We start from the raw sequence: 6,000 nt of genomic DNA, 5'->3' as shown, positions 1-6,000 counted from the left end.
GTCGGAAGCACATCGCTGCGGAGTGAGGTAGTTACAGGTCAGCAAAGCATCGTCCCAGGAAACCATCCTTAAATGAGAAACGCCCCACGTGGCACGTTATTCCATCTGCAGACACACAGACCGGACGGCGGCTGCCCCACTGGCCGGCGGGCAGGTGAGAGCCGTCCAGGGACCCAGGACGGAAAGGACGCCCTGCCCCTTCGGGCAGGAGGGTTCCTCTTCCTGTGGCCCCTCAGCCCCTCTCATCCGGCTCCTGGCCAGTCCAGGGGGGGTGCTGAGCCTTGTTTCACCCCTGACCCAACAGCAGGAGGCTCAAAATCCAGGGGTAGGAACCCCCTCAAGGACCCCAAGAAGGAGAGCGTTTCTCCACCAGCGGTTTGAGGAAACATGAGCCCGAGATGGACAATGGAGAACAAAGGGGATCCTGCTGGAGTGAATGCCACAACCCGGAGCACAGGGAGCCCCAGGCTCGGCCCCTCCCAGAGCCTGAGGCCTGTACTGACCACGGGCTCTGCAGAGGGTCTGAGTGCCCCTCCCGGCTCAGGCGCTCCTATGGCAGATGACAGGCACGGGCTGGGGCCATGGGGCCACGTAGATAACAGGTGCGGGCTGGGCCACGGGGCCACATGGATGACAGGCGCAGGCTGGGCCACGGGGCCACATGGGTGACACGTGCAGGCTGGGGCCATGGGGCCACACGGATGGCAGGTGTAGGCTGGGGCCACGGGGCCACGCAGATGACAGGTGCGGGCTGGGGCCATGGGGCCACGCGGGAGCACATTTGTTTTCAGAAGACAGCAGCGTACTCACCAACGCCAGGCTCCTTGCTTGTTGTTGTTTTTAAATTATTTTTATTGATTTCAGAGAAGAAAGGAGAGGGAGACAAAGAATCAGTGATGAGAGAGGTCACTGTAAAGAGAGCTTTACATTTTGCACATCTCTGCGATTCTGCCTCGATAGGAGACGGGGGGGGCGGGGGGAGGCCCAGGGGCCTCCAAAAATGCCTCGTCCTGGAGCCGGCGTGACTGAAGCACCTGAGACCCTGCCTCAGGGGGACACGTTCCAAAAACACGGTTCATTCCGTTCATTCCCAGTGGGACGGGCTTTTCTCAGCCCTGGGTTCGGAGTGCCGCTGCCGGAGGAGGGCGCCCTCTGCTGGCCTGCGGCGGGATTGCCGCGGGAGGAGGAGGGCGCCAGCGGCCCCGCCCAGTTCTCCTCATCGGGGCTGGATCCCCTTCAGGCCAGATTCAAGGTTTTTCGGGGGGTTTTCAACCACGTAATTTACTTAATGTCAATAATTAAATGTGTTTAAGGAACCAATATTTTGACGTCAGAATTGAGCATGAGTCAAAGACTTGGTGCCACGCAAGTTTCTGCCGCCCGTCTGTCTGGGCATCCTGTTCGCTTCCTACTGTGTATGTGTGTGCGAGTGCACACACGTGTGGGGGGGGTGTGCATGCGTGTGTGTGCATGCACGTGTGTGTGAATGTGTGCACGTCTACACACGTGTGTGAGCTGTGAATGTGTGTGTGGCGAGAGAGGAAGAAAGTGAAGTAAGAGAAAGCAGACTAGTGGAGGGACCCTTGTATTTACGTCGAAGAGAACTTTCTGCCTGGATCTCTACCTGTGCAGGTCATCACCTGTCATCACACACCGAGGAGGGCGACGGTCACAAATGCCACGTGAGGATGAACGCTTTTTAAGTGTTGCTCAGGATTTGGATAAGTTTGCATTCGTGATTCCTCATGAAATAGATAAAAGCAATTGAGCTATTTCAAACTTAGCAAGAATTGACTTCGTTCACCAATGTCAGTGATAATTTGAATAATTTGAAATATTCCACCAATGGTTCCACCCACTTGCGAGAGGTACACTGGCCACAGCGGGTCTGTTGTCCACTACAGACATCTTATAAACAGGTGAGGCCCTGGGCAGGGGCGGGGGTCAGTGAGCTGTATTTCTGCCCTCCTGGACCGTAAAACCAAAATTACTCCACCCAGCAAAGCCATCATTAAGAATCGAAGGAGCGGTAAAGAGCTGCCCAGGCAAGAGGAGCGAGGGGACCTCGTCGCCATCAGACCAGAGTTACGAGAAACGCTACAGGTCTTCTCTAAGAAGAAAAAGAAGGGGGAATATTGTTTAAAACGTGAATAATAAAATGCCAATAAATACATACTTATCAATAACTACCTTAAATGCAAATGGCTTAAATGCTCAATCAAAAGACACATCAAGGCTGAATGGGTAAGAAAACAAGACCCTGACATATACTGTCTACAAGAGACTCACTTCAGATAGAAAGACACAGCCTGAAAGCAAAGGGATGAAAAGAGATATTTCATGAAAATGGAAACAGCAAAGGAAAGCTCAGGTGGCAATGCTTATGCCAGACAAAACAGGCTTTGAAGCAAAGGTTACAACGAGAGACAAAGAAGGGCCCAGCAAGTCCACTTCTGATATTTATAGGAAGAAACTCAAAACCGGAGAAAACATACGCAGCCATGCGTCCACTGCAGCATTATCTACAATAGCCAAGGCGTGGAAGCAACCCAGCTGTCCCTCTGCGGAGGGACGGACACGGGTGCCTACAGGGTGGGGAAAGTAGGCTTACAGTTTTGAGGACACAAAGCACAGAGTTTATTCTCCTATTATTATTTATTAATTCTTGCATTATTTTCCATATAAACAACTAAAGGGTGTCCCAAAATTCACGCAAGAAGTAACTTTGAAAGAAAACACAGGTTTATAATTAAAATTTGTAAATTTTTTATTGATTCATAAAGTATACAGTATAGAGCAGCCGTGGGCAAACTACGGCCCGCGGGCCGGATCCGGACAGTTTGAAATGAATAAAACTAAAAAAAAAAAAAAAGACCGTACCCTTTTATGTAATGATGTTTACTTTGAATTTATATTAGTTCACACAAACACTCCATCCATGCTTTTGTTCCGGCCCTCCCTCCGGTCCAGTTTAAGAACCCATTGTGGCCCTCGAGTCAAAAAGTTTGCCCACCCCTGGTATAGAGTTATGTATGGAATAGCATGTCGGGTAAATGGCCTCCACGGCTTTGCTGGCACATGCGCACTCTTTTGTTATTGCATGGGCAGCCGCATTTTCGAAGAAGAATGGTCCGATGATGCCTCCAGCCCAAAATCCGCACCAAACAGTGACACGTTGTGGATGCATTTGTTTCTCAACAATCACTCGTGGATTTTCTGAACCCCAAATGCGACAATCTTGTCAATTAACCAAGCCATCGAGATGAAAATGAGCCTCATCGAAATTCAGCCACATTTATGCAAAAACAGTCATGGAAAATTTCAACAAAAGAGTGCGTATGTGCCAGCAAAGCCATGGAGGCCATTTACCCAATATGCTATTCCATACATAACCCTATACTGTATACTTTATGAATCAATAAAAAATTTACAATTTCTAATTATAAACCTGTGTTTTCTATCAAAATTACTTCTTGCGTGAATTTTGGGACACCCTTTATAGACCTGCTTTTGCCAACCCCTGCATACACCCTGGACTATGACTCAGCCATAACCAGGAATGAGCTCCTTCATCTGCACACATGAAGGGACCTCGAGGGCACTGTGCCGAGTGAAGTCAGTCAGAGAAATGCAAACGCCACGTGGCTTCACTTTCATGCGGCACCTAAAACCAAAACAGAGGGACAAATAGAACCGAAATGGACTCACGGGGACAGGGGACGTCTTGAGGGCTGCCAGAGGGGAGGGGCTTCGGAGGGTGGGCGAGAAAGGCGAGGGGTTAGGAAGCACAAATCGGTAGTTAGGGGATACAAAGCACAGCATGGGGGATACGGCCGACGACGTGTAAGAACTGTGCGGTGTCAGATGGGCACTGCACCCCCGGGCGACCACTGAGGTGACACAGCGTCTCGTCACTGTGGACACCGGGAGTCCGTGTTCTATGTCCACTGTCATTGGAAATTAAAAAATACGTAAAGTCAAAATATAAAACATAAAATCGACAGACATGGGGGCAAAAACTTTCCTTATAACAAAACCAAACCCCCGTTTAGGATCACGCTCAGTATTTGAACTTGACGTAAAGTCTTGCCACAAAGACAAGCTGAAGACGGGTTTCCAGAGGAGGGAGGAGGGAGCACTGTTAAGCCTGGGACCAGAAACACGGCCTTACGTTTGGATGATGAAATCGGCGGCCTTTTCCCTCTCTGTCTCGCTGACCAATTCCCTGAGGCGCTTGCTGGGAGGAACATGAATGAACTAAACACAAGCGAGGCGGATTCTTCTAAAGTTGGTCCTGCAGGCATTCGAAGTGCGCGTGTTTTAAAGGGCTGCGAAGAGCTGTGAAAGGTCCGCTTCTCGCATAAAAGGAAAACGTCGCAGACACAGACCCTGTTGTTACCAGCCGCCGGGGACGGGGCTGCAGCCTCGGTCCCCCGGCTCAGAAAACAGCATTTTGTGAGAAAAGGAAGCCTCCCGGTTTCTCCATCACAGCGAACCCGTGAGATGATAAACGCAAAGGGCCAGGGGCGGGACTGGGGGAGGAGACGCCTGCGCCCTCTCCCACTGGGTGGCAGCAGAGACACATGAGGAGGAAGGAAGAGGGGGGGCTTGGTCCTGGGCTGTGGGGCCGGCTTTCTAGGCAGGACGTTTCAGGGGGGCGGGCAGGGCAGGTAACCCCACAGCCTCTGGGGTGGCGGCCGCAGCCCTTCAAGTGCCAAGTCCTCAGGGCGTGACCCACAGGGCTGTGCGTGGGCCCCACAGGAAGGTCATGAGTGTGTCGGCCGCCTCCCTGCCCTCCGAACCTGAGCACCACGTGACCACGTGTCCCGGGTCCTGGCAGTGACAGGTGGCGTCTGGGGTGACCCAGGGGGCCTGGGGGAGGGGCTCTGTGGAGCGCTGTCCTTCCTGCTGCTCTGCTGTGACCCTCGAGCTGCTCTGGAAACAGTGTGTGTGTTGTCTCCACAGCAAACACGGCCACAGATGATCCCTCCCTGCAGGCTCCCGTGCCCACGGCTCAGGGGTCCCATGGGTCCCGGGCGGCCCACCCTCAAATTTAGGGGAGAACAGAAAGCAGCGCCCCCCTCCGCCTCCGCCCGCTCTCGTGGCAGCGTCTCTAACCGGGGGAGCCTGAACCGCGCTGGCAGGGGCGCCGTGGGCAGGCGCAGGCCTTTCTCCGTCCTGATGACCGAGGCCGTCGTGTCCCATAAACTACGGCCTGGGGGCCGTGCTGTCCTGCCCGCTTTGAAGCCCGTTGAGGGGGCGTCACACAGGCTCTGCAGGCAGCTGGGAAGCAGCCGGGAGGGGGCCGGCCCGGGCGGAGCGCGTCTTCCCTGCACGTCTCCCACCTGAGCGGCCCTGAGCGGTCCATGGCGGGGTCACAGTGAGTTTCAGGATCCGGGGCCCTCGCCCCCAGCCCTGCCCGTATGCGGGGCGACGAGGGGGGCTGGGAGGTGACGCGGTCCCCAGGGGGCCGCTCCGGGAGTGGGATCCGCGCCCTGAGGACGGGCCAGGAGCACCCGCGCCACGTGAGGACGCGCCAGAGGCGGCGGTCAGCATCGGAGGGGGGTCCCGCCAGGACCCGCTGCGCCCCGACCGCGGCTTCACCTCCAGAACCGTGAGAACAGCGCCCATCGCCTCTGAGCCCCGGCCCCGCGCAGCCCCCGCGCCCGCCCAGGTGCCTCCGGAGCAGCCGTGGCCACAGAGGAGCCAGCTGCGCCTCTTCGGCCCCGCGCGCTGCAGCTGCCCGTGTCCCCACCAGAGGCGTGGGAACACAGGGCTCCCTGCACCCGCCCTCGGGGTCCTCAGGCCCGGGGCGCCTGCTCCCAGCCTACGACCTCCTTCCCACTCGGCCTCCGAGACCAGCAACACGGTTCGTGCCTTAACTCCCTCCGCAGGCAGCCGTGAGCTCCAGAGGCTCAGAGCCACTCCATATGGAGGCCGTCAGCCGCCTGGCACCACTGGGCACCAATGGCATCCGCAGCCCCCACCTACCTCTCTCTC

The sequence above is a fragment of the Myotis myotis genome, unplaced genomic scaffold (genome assembly GCF_014108235.1).
Source record: "Myotis myotis isolate mMyoMyo1 unplaced genomic scaffold, mMyoMyo1.p scaffold_m19_p_7, whole genome shotgun sequence".
Classification (NCBI taxonomy): Eukaryota; Metazoa; Chordata; class Mammalia; order Chiroptera; family Vespertilionidae; genus Myotis; species Myotis myotis.
This window is presented reverse-complemented; position numbering follows the sequence as displayed.